The 15,871-nt window shown below is 38.8% G+C and overlaps 1 protein-coding gene across 1 annotated transcript in view; it reads right to left on the bottom strand.

Moving 5' to 3' along the window:
* Positions 1 to 15,871, bottom strand: part of Rab22a (RAB22A, member RAS oncogene family) — a 45,813-nt gene that overhangs the window by 18,500 nt on the left and 11,442 nt on the right. The gene's annotated exons all lie outside the window — the stretch shown is intronic.

Below are 15,871 nucleotides of genomic sequence, written 5' to 3'. Positions count from 1 at the left end.
CTAAATGATCAGAATACAATCATTTAAAACACGTTTTTAGCCCCAGTTGGAAACATCACTTAGACTTAACACTCAAACTCCCAGCTTCATACTATATCCTAATTGTGTTTTCTCTAGAGCATTTATGGGATGCTCAGATGCTGGTTACATAGTCTTTGCTAAAATAAAGCATTAGGCACAGCTTCCCAACACAAAGAAGGAAGAGGAGAAGAAAGAAAAAAAGAAACAACAAAAAAAACCAAAACAGCACAATATAACAACAACAACAAAACAAAGAAGGAAGAGTTCCTGGGCTTTTGAATGCCAAGCTTCTTATCAAAAGAACTGAGACATGGTTTGGTCATTCAAACTATGTTTTACTAGCTTATTAAAACATTATAAGCTGTCACTAAAAAGAAAAGATGCTACCTTGAGATAACATCTTTCTGAAAACCAGGATGTCCAGGAAATGTGTGCACTAATAAAAAAAAATTAGGTCATTTTGGATTTGTCCTCCAGTTCTCAGACCACATGCCCACATAAACAGCTGAGTAAAAACTAGGGTAACACTGAAGTTAGTAAAATTAAGGTAGTAAACGAGGAGCAGGGAGACACTGGAGAACTGTGAGTTGAGCTAAGGTAGCCTGACTCGTGCTCAGCATCTGGGCAACGACCTGTGCCTCATTCATGTTTTCAACTAAGGTTTAGTGCCATCCTTAGGCCTCGTCCAGTCCCTGGTGGAGGAAGGAATAGTAGTTTTCAGGTCACATTTCTCCCTTTCAGGAAGGCACTATGCTCAAGGGGCTTTGATGAAGGAGTTTCTGTATTTAGGGGACCCCATACTTTTTAGAGGCTCTTGAATAAGACCTCAAAGTATGTATTTTCTGAGGAGCCACTGTTTCCCAAAGCATGTGCCTAAGGTTCTGGGACACACGTCAGGAGTCCTGCCCTGAGATGGGGCCTGGCTCTGACACTACCTTCTACCTTCTGCTCCCCACTTCCCTAAAGGGACACAGCTTGTCTCAGAGTCTTCTTACAGTACCCTAGCCCGGTTCACAAGGTGCCCAGCAATGGGCAGGTTTTCTTTGCCACTGGATGACAAGACTTCCGGGGCAAAGAGCCAAGTTGTATTCTTGAATCATATGCCACTCACTCCATCAAGACAATGAATTCAATGGCTACACATCTTCAGACATGCTGAGAGTTTGAAATATTTTTTATTGAGAATGAATAGATAATATTCAAGGAAGTGCAAGTTGAAATTGATCAACTTTTGGAAGCATCAGTGTGCTTAGAGGAGCATCAGAATCCTTGGTCTTAAAAACTTCAACTCTGACGCAATAAATTCCTGGCAATATTTGTATAAATTTACACATTTACAAATTTATAAATTTGGAGGCACAGTAAGTAGCCTCCAAAACAATGATTGTGTTGATGGGAAGTGAATAAAAAGCAAGATCACCTTTACTGGATAGGTACTATTTATTAGATATTTATTTGCTGGAAATTTACCCCTTGACATCCTTAGTGAAGTGCTTTGTGCATAGGAGACTCTTAGTAAGTGACGAGTGTGGACTTTTGGCAATTCACCATAATTAAATCAGGACGTGCAACATGATCTCTCACTCAGTAAAGATCTAAGTATTCAAAAAGTATGATTTATGGAAAATGTTAAATGAGATGATGTATGTGAAAGTGCTTTGCAAATTGTAAGGCACTATGTCTATACAAGGTATTATATTATTATTATTTAAAGGAAGTTTCAGGCAATACTTTAGTTTGGGCTTTGCAATTAGTCCTAAAAGCTTGCAACTCAACTCTTCATCAATTACTGCTGTGGTGCTACACTGAAGAGTAACAACAGTTATTCAATAGAAGCCTGTTCATAGAACCAATGCATCCAACACATCTGACTGATGAAAGGAACCCCAAAGCTGACAAAAGTAGATGGAACAATTAAAAGGAAATGTTTTGAATGGCTGCCGGTAGCTCACAGCTATAATCCTACCTACTTGGGAAGTAGAGATCAGGAGGATCACAGTTCGAAGTCAGGCCAGGGAAAAAGTTTGTGATCTACTATCTTGAAAATACCCATCACAAAAAATAGTAGCAGAGTGGCTCAAGTAGTAGAGTGCCTGACTAGCAAGTGTGAGGGCTTGAGTTCAAACCCCAACAAACTCCTTGGTCAACACTCCCAGCTTGAGAATGGATGACTTTTCACCCATGCTATTATTTCCCCTTTTCTAACTTTGGCTGAGTCAGAGATGTCTTTTCCTCAGTTCATGCATAACCACGACTCTGTTCATGTTCCCAGCACTTCTGGCTTGGATCATTGCAGTCATCAAATTGGTCTCCTATTCCCAGTCTCAGATGCTTCCACTTCCCATCGTCTGCTCCTCACTGAATGCTTCCCACTGGTGCTCACTTGGCCAGGTGCTCCCTTGGCCAGGTGTTCTTCACTCTTTAAGGACTTAGTTCCAACATCAATGACCACAGGAGCCTGGACTACCCACACAAAGCTTCCTACCCAACTCCATTTTCCAACACAGCATCCCATTTTGTGTTTAGAGCATCTACTACAAAGTCTAATTCATTTGTGTTTTTAGAAATTTACCTATTCAGTGTCTAACTCACCCCAGTGAAATGTAATCTCCATGAGGAGACTGCTATGGCTCTTCCTCCCTAATAAGATTATCTTTCATATCTCCCTTCTTGCTATCCTAGAACTCTAGTCAACATTTACTGTGCTGTCCACAAGCTACTTGGTTATTTTTTCAGTGCTGTTTTGTTTTGTTTGGGTGCTGGGGTTTGAACTCAGGGCCTCAAGCTTGCTAGGCAGCCATTCTACCACTTGAGCCACTCCATCAGCCCTGCTACTTGGTTGTTTTTCACTCTAACATTTCCTGAAGCAGAAAGTGACATGTGCTACTCAAGTGCAGGTAAAGAATAGGGATTAGAGGAGACTTTGGCTCTTTAACTATAGCCAGGGCTGTGGCATGAGGGAATTGGTTCAAATAGGACAGGGCTGCCTATACTCAGGGTGCTTCTTATCTTCTCCTGCTCAGTCACCAGCTCCAACCCCAATGCTAGCCAAGAGAAAATAAGCAAAATCCAGGGCTGGCAGCAAAGACACAGTGTACCCCTCTGTCACTGGGACCTCTGGGACTTTGCTGAGGTAGGAGGATTAGCACTTTATGGGGGTGTCTCAGCTGCTCACTCATGGGTTCAATCAGTGCTCCTTTTCTCCTTTAGGTCCCAGCTCATGTGGCTAGGATGAGATGACCACTCTCTTACCACTCCTCCTCTGAGCTCCATAATGTCTCTTTATAGCAACAGTCATCTCTGCTGATTTTTAAGAGATTGAAAGTTTGATCTGTCACATCTGTAAGAACCATTTCCTCTTTCTAAGCATTTGGATTTGGCTCCTATATGTGGTTGTTAATACCCTGGACTCAGGGTCAGAGTTGGGGAGTAGGTGTTGCCTGTTGTCTTTCTCAAGTGGTCTCCACTGAGCTCTGTGCTAATCCCAGGACAGGTTACCTATCTGACCCAACAATGAATTTCATGCCACAGCTGTTAAGGATAGCACTTTTCCAAATCTAATTGACTTAAATTATAGAATGCATCTACTTCACCACAGTTAACATGGTAAAGATGGGGCTTATTTCCATCCAACCCCTACAACAGCCCCAAATTCTAAGTTCTCAGTCACAGAACATAATGCCTAGTGCGTAACTATTTTTTGTCCATTGTTACTTGCATCCGATTTTGTAGTAAAACTGCCTGGTTATTCATTTTGTATTTAATCTACACTTGTACCTCGACCCTGAAATAAATTCACAAATTGAACCCTAATCTTTAGGTGGAACTACCAGAATTTTTTCCTCCCATCATCGCTTGAACTCCAGCATCACTCTTTTAATGTTCAAGTTAAAAGATGCAGAGGGTATGATAACTTCAGTATCTTGCTTTCTGCAAAACAGGCAATGGCTCTTTGCCATTCAAATGACACATTTTTATTTTCCAGCTTGCCATTTTTTTTGTCTGATAACCTTATTTTTCACTACTAAACCACATCTCTTCAGTCTGCCTAGGCAGATCTTATTACGTCTTTAATCTAAAATCCCTACTAGCATTATTTCCTGAAGCTAGAATGCCTTTCATATGCTTCTCCATTTTTCATGAAATCCTGAAAATATGACTTTCATGCACACCAAATAGTCACGATCTTTGGTCAGAATATGTGTTCCCAATGAAAATACTTGCTACAAGGCATTTTAACATTTTATTTCTTTAACTGCAGTAACATATTTAACTTGCAACATAGGTGTGCAATGACATTACATTGCAGAACCTCTCTTTACTGTAAGCCCATTTCTTTGAACTGCACATGGGATGCTGAGATCCCCATAGTGTGTTTTGGGGATGAACAATTCAGTACGTCTTAAAATTAACAAAAGATCATAACTTCTAAACACTTTAAATTTCACACAAACAACACTTTGATCTCTAGGTTTCATGTAATGATAGAAACTCTGTTCAACATACAAGACCAAGCATAAAAAGATCAAATGTATATGATGATATCTTTATTCTTTTCATTAAACTCTACCATCTCTGCCCTAAGACAGATCTAAAGACTAATTTACCACTCTGTTTAGTGTTTTCTTCTAAGCAGTCACTACCCACTTAAATTAGAGGGGTACATAATAGATTATTCCACAGGTTCATAGTCATTCAAGCATTCCTTATTATATTTTACATTTCAGTAAAACATTCAAAATCTTTTGGGAAAATATTTAAAGTCTAGGAAAATATTTGTTTAAACTAGAGCTAACTAAATGAACAAAGTTTAGCTTCCCCTTTCCTAAGAATTACCTACAAATATAATCCTTTCACATCGTCAACAATAAAATCATCAATGATAACAAAATTAGTTGCCTCTTCCCATATTTTCATGTGTGTGAGCCTCTGAGTTAAGTTCTATTCTTCTTCACGGGGCATGGATGTAGACACTGAAGGAACAGAGTCAGTGAGTGGAGCTGCTGAAATCTAAGGCCAAGCAATCAGGCCCCTAGCCTGTGCTCTAAACAACAGCACTGCAGGGTCGTCTTGCACTGGGTGGTCTATTCATGCCTTCCACTATATAGCACAAACACTGTGCAGGCAAGATGAGCAAGACCCTCTCTTAAGACCCTTGAGAGATTCACACTGGGAGGAGACCGGTAAACAGATAATTACAAGGTAAATATTTCTAGAAAGTAACACAAGAATGGAGAGTGTAGGAGCAGAGAGGTAAATCCAAGTTTAAGTACTTAGAAGGGTGGTGGTGGCAGTCACGAGAGGCTGAACCCGTCCTCCCCATGTCTCCATCAGAACCCCAGAACCTGTGAATAGGTGACCTCATGTGGCAAAAGGGACTTGTTAAATGTGATTAAGAAAGAATTTTGTGATGGGGAGAGGATTCTGGATTACCTTGGTGGGCCTGATGTAACTATCTGTAAGGCTCTTTATACAAGGGAACAGCAAGAGTCAGACTCAGAGCCAGCGGTTTGAAGATGAAAGTGGAAAGGAGAGTGATAGGCTATGATGACAGAAGAGGAAATAAGCCAAAGCAGCCAGTAGAAGCTGAAAAGGCAAGGAAACATTCTCCCTTCAGAGCCTCTGGAAGGAACCAGCTCTGCCCTAACCTTGACTTTAGGCCAGTGCAACTGATTTTGGGCTTCTGGTCTCCAGAACTGTAAATGAATAAATTTGTCTTTTTTAATGATACTGTTTGTTGTGATTTGTTACAGCAGCAAGAGGAAATGAAAAGACCAGGGATGACTTCAGAGAAGAGGTGAATTGTGAGTTGAACCCAGAAGTTGAAGAGGGATGGCTCAGCAGATGGGGCAAGGACCCAAGAGGTCATAATCCTTAAAAGTAACACCAGGAACATGTAAGAAGCAAACCAATCATTCTGCAGGGCTCCAGGCAAGTAGGAGAACTGGAAATGAGCACCTTGTGGTGTGAGGCCCCACTTCCTATCAGCCAGTGCCTTCTCAGGGACAGTGCTCCATCACCACCTTTTCTTCTCTACCTATGCTCCATCTGTAGTATTGAAAAATTTAACAAATCACTCCCTCTTTATAAACTGAGTCCTAAGCAATACTTGTGGCAAAATTAAAAACCTATATAGCTTTCATGGGCTAGTTTTACTTTTCCCAACAGATAATAAAATACAAAATAAATTAAAAAGTGCTTACCTGAGTGCCACCTGAAAGCATGTGATGCTTTGGAAAGGACAGCTAAAGTGAAGGAAGCACTGTGGGGGAAGGAAGCTATACGACTTGCTCTAGAAGTCAAACTCCCCCAGATCCATTCCTTTAGTGACCCAAGGATGCATGAAGTGGATCTACAGGCAGAAATTGAGAAGTACTATAAGAGCACAAACAAGATGAAGAGGAGAGGCAGCACTGGACTGAAAAGGGTAGCAAGAAGGAAATTAAGTTAAGTCATTCCCTGGAATGATCCTGGACAAAGGTGGAGCAGGCTTGAAGGATAGGAAGGGACATAAGGGACAGTTTGAGACTGATACACAAAAGGCACAGGGACAGGGTGAGGGAAACCAAGTCTGACACAGACTTCTGTGAGCTCAAGCAATGTGTGCAATAAACCACTTCAGTCCTCAGGGTTTTTGGACAAGTAATAAATATACTTATATGCTTCAATATCTCAACGGTACAAAACAGAGACATTCTGAAACATCTCCCTTCAGCCACTCCCTCTCCTTGGAAACTCGATTTTAGCATTTCTTTCAGAAATACTTCAACATATAGTTTCTCCTGTATCCTCCTTTATCTTTTTTTTTTTTTTAACACAGGTAGTAATACATTCTCATACTGATTCTTTTCACTCTACACTAGATCTAGAAGATCATCTGATATAAATATATACAACTTCCTCAAGTTGTCTTTTCCTTAATTGTATTACGTTGTGTGATTATACTATAATTTATATAATCAGACCCCTACTAATCAACAATGTTGCAAGTACTAACCTTGTACAATTATTAACCTGTAGTTTGGAACTTAACAGGCAGTTATCTGTATGATAAAGTCCTAGAAGTAGAACTGATGGGCCAGACAGTTTAAGAAAATAGCATAGTGGGGAAAAAAAGGAAGATGTTTGAGAGACTCTCCACTTTTATTAGTATTTCTACCAACTGTGCACCACCAGACAAATCAATTACCATCTTTTCACCTCAGTTTTCTCATCTGAAAACTAGGAATATCTTTATGAATGTCTCCCAAAGATTTGTGTGTGTAAAGGCTTGGTCCCGGGGCTAGCAGTGGGTCAAGTGGTAACAGCATCTGCCTAGCAAGTGTGAGGCCCTGAGTTCAAACCCCAGTGCCATTAAAAATAAATAAATAAATAAAATAAAAACAAAGGCTTGGTTCCCAGCATAACTCCATGGTGAAGTACTGTGGACCTATGTGAGAGGTCTTTAGGGCACTGGGTGTATGCCCTCAAAGGGAATTGTGGAATCCTAGCCCTTTTTTGTAATAAAAGTGATAAATTTTATTAGGAAAGGAATACATTTTCAACAAAGTGAAAGCAGGTCATCTCTAGAGAGAACAAGAATGATAATTATTTTTACCCTGCTTAGCACTTTTCTTGTTTCCTGGTCATAAGGCGAGTGGTTTTGTTCCACCACAGGTTACCATTGCCATGTGATGCCTTGCCACAGGCTCAAAGCAAAAGGGCCAACAGAACATGGACTGGAGTCTGCAAAACTATGAATCAAAATAAACCTTTTCCACTTGTAAGTTATTCACCTCAGGTGCTTTGCTATGTGATGGAAAGCTGACTAACACAATGGGACTTCCAGTGGACTCATGTCCTATTCTGGGTAAACCATGGAGTCTGTAAAAATCTAAATGCCAGAGATTAGAAAACAGTCAATATAATTACTTATATGGCAGGGTTTTTTTTTTTTGGTTTGTTTTTAAATTTTTGTTTTCAGACAATTTCTTGCTATGTAACCCAGGCTGGCCTTGAACCTGAAATACTACTGCCTCATCCACCCTAAAGCTAGGATTACAGGCATGGCTGGCTCTGACTGCTTTCAAGGTGTGCACTTCATTTTTGGTTTTTAGCAGAGCAGTTTGACTCTAAAATACCTGGGCTGTGGTTTGTATTTATTCTGACTGAAGTTTGCAGATACACTTGTATTTGTACACTGATCCCTTCATCAGTTTTGGAAAGTTCTTACTGTTTATTCTTTGAATTGTTTCATTCTTTTTCTTGAAGTCAATTACGTATTGGTGAGACTTAACAGTATCCTAGAGCTTTTGGATTAAAAAAAATATTCTTTTCTTCCCTTTGTATTTCTACTGACTGACTTTTAAATAAACCTGCTATTAGATTTAATAGTAGTTGGACATAGCAAGAGGAGATGAGTGAATTTGTCAAGGTTTTGAGGAACTCCCTTTGCTGTCTAGTCTTCCCCTGCTTCCTGGGCCTTGGCAGAAGTCACTCTAGGTTGGTGAAGGCAATAATTCCTGTGGAGAATAATTCCTGTCCCCTCTTGAGTCTTTGCAGTTGATAGCTGAGCATCCCCATCCATGGCAGATCCTCTCCATCCCTCTGTTTAAGCAGATGAGAGTAGCCCAGGACCTCTTCTGAATGGCCTGTCACTTTTAGTTCCTTTAGATTTCTTTGTATGCTCAGCTGTCTATTGGGTTTAAAAAATACATATCTTGCTTGTTTGGGTTATTTGGATGTGAACAACAAGTCTATAATTTTTAATATTTGGACTGGAAGGCAAAAAGGGTTGTTTTAAGGACATAGCACATTACTATCACTACTACTATTAATATCTTAGTGAATTTTTGCCAAGTGTTCTTTCATGGTGACTGTACCTACACTCAAGGGTGGACCTGTTAACTGCTTCTTCACTGATAGGGAAGGCCAGGTCTCTGGGGCTATGGAGTAGAGAGAGGAGTTCAGTGGTAGGTAAGTGGAGTTGCAGGTGTGCCTGCATTGAAACAAATCAATTTGAGTCAATGGAGAAGGTAGGTAACCCTCAGAGCTGTGAGAGTGCATTAAATCACCCAGGGTGTACAGCTATACAAGAAATCCTGCTGCTTCAACATTTCAGGGCTGGACACTGAGGCCAGGGAATAGGAGGAAAAAGAGAGGTACGAAGAAGGAGAATCAGAGTTGTATCCCAGGTGTCAAAAGGATTTAAAAAAAAAAAAGGGGCATCATGATCATGTCAGATGTAGAAAGGACAAATACAATAAAAACAATCTGCAGATTATACTTGTCATTTTCGGGTTGATGTTAAAATCTGTAATAATGGTTTCAGTGGAACAATGGGAGCAGAAGCTGATAAGAGGAGAATTAAAAGTAAGTAAGAGATTGGGAAACAGACAATGACTGTACACAATTACACAAACTCTAAAGAACCTTTTATTTTTAATTGAGCTTCTATTGTGGGCTGAGGATATAGCTGTGATCATTTCAGATGAGGCTCCTCCTCCTCTCATAGAGTGTACACTGGGGTTGTGGGGTCAGAAAATAAACAGATGATTACAGACTGTAATATTTACTATAATGATAACAGAACTGCTGTGTGGTGATAGTGACTGGAGTGGGAATTTGAGATAGGTGGGGAAAATGTTTTGGATGCCACACTGGTAAAGGCAACACTGCAAAACAACCATCTTAGTTGAGTGTAAAACCAAGCTTCCACAAGTTCCATATGATTAGTTCTATGTTTAAGTTTCTGCTAAAACAGCACTCTTTAGCAGAAGAGAATCTAAAATCTCCGTGACATATCTCCTGCAGTTTCCAGAACATAACTACTAAAACTAGAAATGCAAAGAAAATGTGATGCAAAGTCAAGAGAAAAAACAGTAGACAGTAAGGGATCCTAAGATGATCCAGATAGCTGAATGAGTGGGAATGGACAATAAAAACAGCTGTTATAATCAAGACCTAGAGAAAAATAGTCACACTGAGTGAGAACATGGGGAATGTAGGTATATAAAACACAAAAAAAAATGATGAAATGAAAAAAATACTAGATATGCTGAACAGAACATTGGAGAAAATAGAAGAAAGGATCAATTGAATTTAAAGAGAAATCATAAGATCCTAAGAACAGAGAGAAAATAATGGAGTGAGGAAAAACAAATCCAGAGCCTCTGTACCTCATCTAACACTTTAACATTTGTATAACTGGAATCCCCTAAGTAAAAACAAGAGAATAGGGCAGAAAAAATACTTTAAAAAACTCACTGCTATAAATGTTGCCAATTTTGTAAAAATTAGAATTCATATCCAAGAAACTCAGTGAACCTGGGTATATTACACTCTTAGCATATTACAGTAAACTGCTGGAAAAAAAAAAGTAAAAGAGTAGATCTTAAGGTGAGTCAGACAAGAAAGATGTATCACTTATAGAGTGATACATCTTCTCATTATAATGAGAAGCCATTCAACAGAAACAACAGAGGTCAGGAAGAATAGAGTAACATATGTAAAGTGATGTAAGGAAAACAAAACAAAACCAAAGAAAAGAAAAGAACACCCAGAAAAGCAAAGACATTCCTTAAAAGTGAGGATGGGTGAACTGCTGTTGGGCTGCGGAAGATGAGTTCTCCACAGGAGTTATAAAGTACCTTACAATTTTCCCTTGGAAAAACTTGAAGGACAAAAAAGAAGTTGGTTGAGACAGGGGCTGGAGGTTCACACCTGTAATCTTAGCTACTTGGGAGGGTGAGATGGAGGGAATTAATGGTTTTAGGCCAGCACAGGCAAGTAGTTCATGAGACCCTAACTCCAAAATAACCAGGGCAAAATGGGCTGGAGGTGTGGCTCAAGCAAAAGAACATCTGCTTTGCAAGAACAAAGTCCTGAGTTCAAACCCTAGTCCCAAAAAAAAAAAAAAAAAAAAAAAAGAGTTGGTGTTGGTGATGGTGCATTAGGTTGAAGATGAAGATATGACACAAAGTAGCTAGGCAAGATTACTGTGCCACCAAGGGCAAATTATGAAAAGAGAATGTATAACCTAAAAGTAGAATGTAGACCTATTCACCTAGAAGCACTTCTACTAGATTTGTAACAAAAATTAATACTGTAATAATTCCAATAGGCTAGAGTAAATAATTCCAGTGGGAATGTAGATGCATGAAGCCTATCAATGTTAACAAAATGGAAAAATTCATACAGCATTAAAGTCAAAGTCATACTTCAAGAGCTAAGGCACCAAAAGGACAAACATATGATTAATCTTAGTGGATCTCCAACTTGTCTAAAATCAATGACCTTCTACTATATCAATATCTTGATTACATATTATAATACAAAATGCTTACACATTAATAAAACAACTGCAGCTGGCGATATAACCTGGACATTTGTAAGGATACATTAATTGTATTTTCATGTACTATACTTTTTCTGTCTCTTCTTAAGGCACTCTCATTTATATATAAACCTGGAGTACTTGAAATAGAATTCAGGTTTATAACATGAAAGATGGCAAGAAGTATCAGATGGCAGTGGAATCCTGTGTTTCTGAGAAGTAGGAATCTCAAGAAGGAAGAATGCAAAGGACGTGATTGATCCATCTTGCCTAGTGAAAGAGCTGCAGCTGAAATTGTTTAAAGCAGTAGGTTCAATACATTTTGTCACAGTGTTAATTTTGAAAGCGGTATGGGTTCTGACTACCAGTAGCACCTAAAATATGTTCAGGATTGTTTGGATACTTGTATTTATAAAATAGTGTGAGGGGTTGATGAATTTCCATTAAAAGCTATCTCTGTGTGTTACATGTAACAGACATATTTAATATTTGTTTACAGTCTTTAATAAATCATGCACTTGAGTTTAAGTGAAGTCACCAAAAAGGAAAGAAATATATGGGTATATGATTTTGAGACTGAAGTTACATCTCTTTTGCCATGCTGGGGATCTAACCCAGGGCCTTGCCCACTAGACAAGCATTTCATCACTGAGCAATATCCCGGGCCCTATAGTTATTCTCAAAATATAAATAAAATATGGGACATGTCTTTGGGGTGGGAAGCAGAAACGATGCAATGCAGATGATACCATATAAATACTGAGGAACTCTTTCAACAGTAGCTAGCCCTGAATATATGAAACGTTAAAAGTTCTTTAGAATAAATGGTACTGAACATTAAGTGAAAACTCAATTTTATAGGAGGAAATGAAGAGCAATGAAAATGGTAATATATGTGTAGAACAAAGTTATTTCCTTCTTTTTTTCTGCTCTGAATAATTATTTAGTTCAAAAGTTGCTATTAGGTAGGCTAAGCAAGTAATTATTCAGTGGGGGAAGAGGTATCAAAGCCTGAGCAGAGTAGGAAGTACCCTTTCAGGCAAAGTAAGGCGGCTGGCCTGGACTGACAGAGCCTATGCCTGTGAAGATGGGATCGATGACATAATGTTTTATTTACATATACATATAAATATGCATTTTTTCCCCAGTGCTGGGGGTCAAAACCAGAGCCTCATACATACAAGGCATGAGGTACATCCCCAGTCCTAATTTCTTTAACATCAAATAGCTAACTACCTTTTAATAATAGTGGGATGGGGATGGAGAGTACTTCACAGTGAAATAGCTATCTTAAAAAAAATTTTTTGGAACAATCTCCAACTTACAGAAAAGCTAAGTACAATAGAAATAATTTATTTTTCTTCAACTAGTTGACAAAAGTTGCAAGTCTAAGATTCATTCATACTGAACCATTTGACAGAAAATTACCTTATTACATTCCTAAAAGAAATATTATTTTCCTATATAAGCAGAGTAAGATCATCAAAATTGTAAAAGTAACACTGACACATTACTACTTGGTCACTTGAGTTTTACCAACTGTCCCAAACACATTCTTTAGGCAAAACATCAGTTCAAAACCGTGGGGTGCAATTCAGTTGTTAGGACTGTTGATCAGATGTTCACTTTCTCCTCAACTTTTTAGACCTTGAGACTTTTGAAGATTACAAACTAGTTGTTTTGTCAAATGTGTCTCAATTTGGGTTTGCCTCATGTTTATACTATTAGATGCAGGCTACGCTGCAAGAAAAGTTAAACTCCTGAAATTCAATTTTTGGTGGTTATAAAATATGCTCACTCTTTGTGTATATGTGTGAGATGTTCTTCCCTTCAAGAGTGGAGCTTCCTTCCTACCCCTTGAGTTTAGGATGGGTGTGGCAACTCCCTCCCACTGAACAGAAGCTATAGTGGGCATCTCAAGAGTATGTCATACACTGGCTTACACCTATAATCCTAGCTACTCAGGAGGCTGAGACTGGGAGGAAAGTGGTTCAAGGGCAGCCTAGGCAAAAAAGTCACGAGACCCCATCTCAATGGAAAAAACTAGCCATGATGATATGCATAAGTCATTCCAGCTACAGCAGAAAGCTTAAAATAGGTGGACTGTGGTCTAAGCTGGCCTGGGCAAAAAGCAAAACTGTATTTACAAAATAACCAAAGCAAAAAGGCCTGGAGGTGTGGCTCAAGTGGTAGAGTACTTGTCTAGCAAGCATGAGGCCCCAAGTTCAAACCTCAGTACTGCCTCCCCCTCATGAAAAAACACCCCCAAACTAGTACAATTCTAGCATTTACTGTGGTACCATCAAAGATGCTGGCTATAGGTTTTTTGTACATACACCCTTGCCACATTATATAAGTGTTGTCCATTTCATCGTTTGCTAGGATTTTATTAGCCCAGATAGTGTTGAATTTATCAAAACATTTGTATGTGTATTGGGCTGATCGCATACTACTCTGTGTATATTGCTAATGTGGTAAGTTTCTTCATTGAATTTTTATGGAATAAATCCATTTACATCATAACATGTTATTTTTATATATCACTGGCTTCAGTTGACTATTTTTAAAGGTTCTTTGTGTATGTTTATAAGTGAGATGTCATATAATAGTCCATTTTGAATTATATGTCAAATTTGTATCAAGATTATAGTTATCTGGCTGAGGGCATGGCTCAGTGATAGAGTGCCTGCCTAGCAAGTGCAAGGCCCTGAATTCAAACCCCAGTAGCCAGTAGCACCAAAAAAAAAAAAAAAAAAAATCAAAACAAGATTAAAACTGGTTGGGAAGCTAGGTGCCAGTGGCTGACGCCTGTAATCCTAGCTAATTGGGAAACTAAGATTGGGAGGATCATGGTTCTAGGCCCACCTAGGCAAATATTTAGCAAGACCCCCGTCTCTAAAATAACCAGAGCAAAATGGACCAGAAATGTGGCTCATGCGGTAGAGTGCCTGCTTTGCAAGCACAAAGCCCTGAGTTCAAACCTCAACCCCACCAAAAAATGAAGAAACTGGTTAGGAAAATCAACTTCACTTATTTAAAATCTGTTCACTTATCAGAGAAGTCAATATTAGGAAGATATTGTTTCTCTCCAAACTTATCTAAAAATTCAGTGCAACGCCAATCAAAAACAGTGTGTGTTGGTGTGGGTGTAAACAGACAGTATGACTGTTAATGTTTATGTGGAAATGCAACAGGCCCAAAAGAGCCAAGACATTCTTGAAAGAATAACACAGAAGACTCACACCACTTGACATTATGACTTTTTACAAAAATATAGAGATTAAGAAATTATAATATTGGAACAAGGATAGGAAAGAAAAGACTAATGGTCTCTTTAAAGTTCACTAAGGTAAAGTAGACTGTAGACTATGACATGTAGAAGACAGGACAGCACAAAGCACAGGAGAAAAGAAAATGGAAGTAGACTCTTATAAGGCTTTTATCCAGTTATATGTGAAACTGGATATTATTTGAACAGAATGTAAATTAAAGAAGCATACTATAAATCCTAGCAGAAACACTAAAATAAGAAGAGGAGGTACAGCTAACACGACAATAGTGGAAGTAAAATGGAATCATTAACACAGGCAGAGAAAATTACAGCAAGATGGGAGATTTACACCAAACCATACCAACAGTTACAATAAATAAAAATGATCTAAACCAGTGTTATATAATGGAACTTCCACTGAAGTGTGGCTAGTACTACTGAAGATCTGAACTTTTAATTTTAACAAGAGGCTAGGAGCAACTGTATTAGATAGCACAGGTATAAAAGCTCCAGCTAAGAGGAAGAAATTGTCAGGTTAGATATAAATCCAGAATCTCTAATTCTGCTTGCTGTATGAAATACATAGCTATAAATAGGTTAAATGTAGTGGCAGGGGAGACATGCAAACAGAATGCTGGGATTCTTAAATTAGTATCAAAGTACAATCCAGAACCAGCACTTTTACTGGGGGGGTGGGGGGGAGAAGAGACATTCCATGTCATTACATTACATAGCTGGGTGCTGGTGGCTCAAGTCTGTAATTATAGCTACTCAGGAGGCAGAGATCAGGAGACTGAGGTTCAAAGCCAGCCTGGGGAAACAGTTCGCGAAACCTTATCTCCCTATGTCAAAAATAACCAACATAAAAAACGGCTGGCGGAGTGGCTCAAGTGGTAGAGCAATTGCCTAGCATGAGGCTCTGAGTTGGAAGTTAGAAAAGACTGGCCAAAGAAGTTATAAGGGAAATTAGAAATAGTCAAAGCTAAATGAAAATGAAAATGCAGCATACTACAATCTGGAATTTGGGCAGAATGGCATAAGTGGTAGAGTGCCTGCCTAGCAAGCGCAAGGCCCTGAGTTCAAACCTCAGTATCACCAAATAAATACGTAAGAAAAATAAAATTAAAAAAATATTGATTTAACTAGATCAGTTGAAATTAAGGGAAATTTATAGTTTCAAATGCTCACATAAGAAAATAAAACCAAGGCCTTCAAAAAACAAAAAAACCTCAATGTCCTAAGCTGCTACATAGGAAAAGATCAAG

The sequence above is a fragment of the Castor canadensis genome, chromosome 5, assembly GCF_047511655.1.
Source record: "Castor canadensis chromosome 5, mCasCan1.hap1v2, whole genome shotgun sequence".
Lineage (NCBI taxonomy): Eukaryota > Metazoa > Chordata > Mammalia > Rodentia > Castoridae > Castor > Castor canadensis.
Note: the sequence above shows the minus strand (reverse complement) of the source record. Positions and strands in the feature narration are given on the sequence as shown.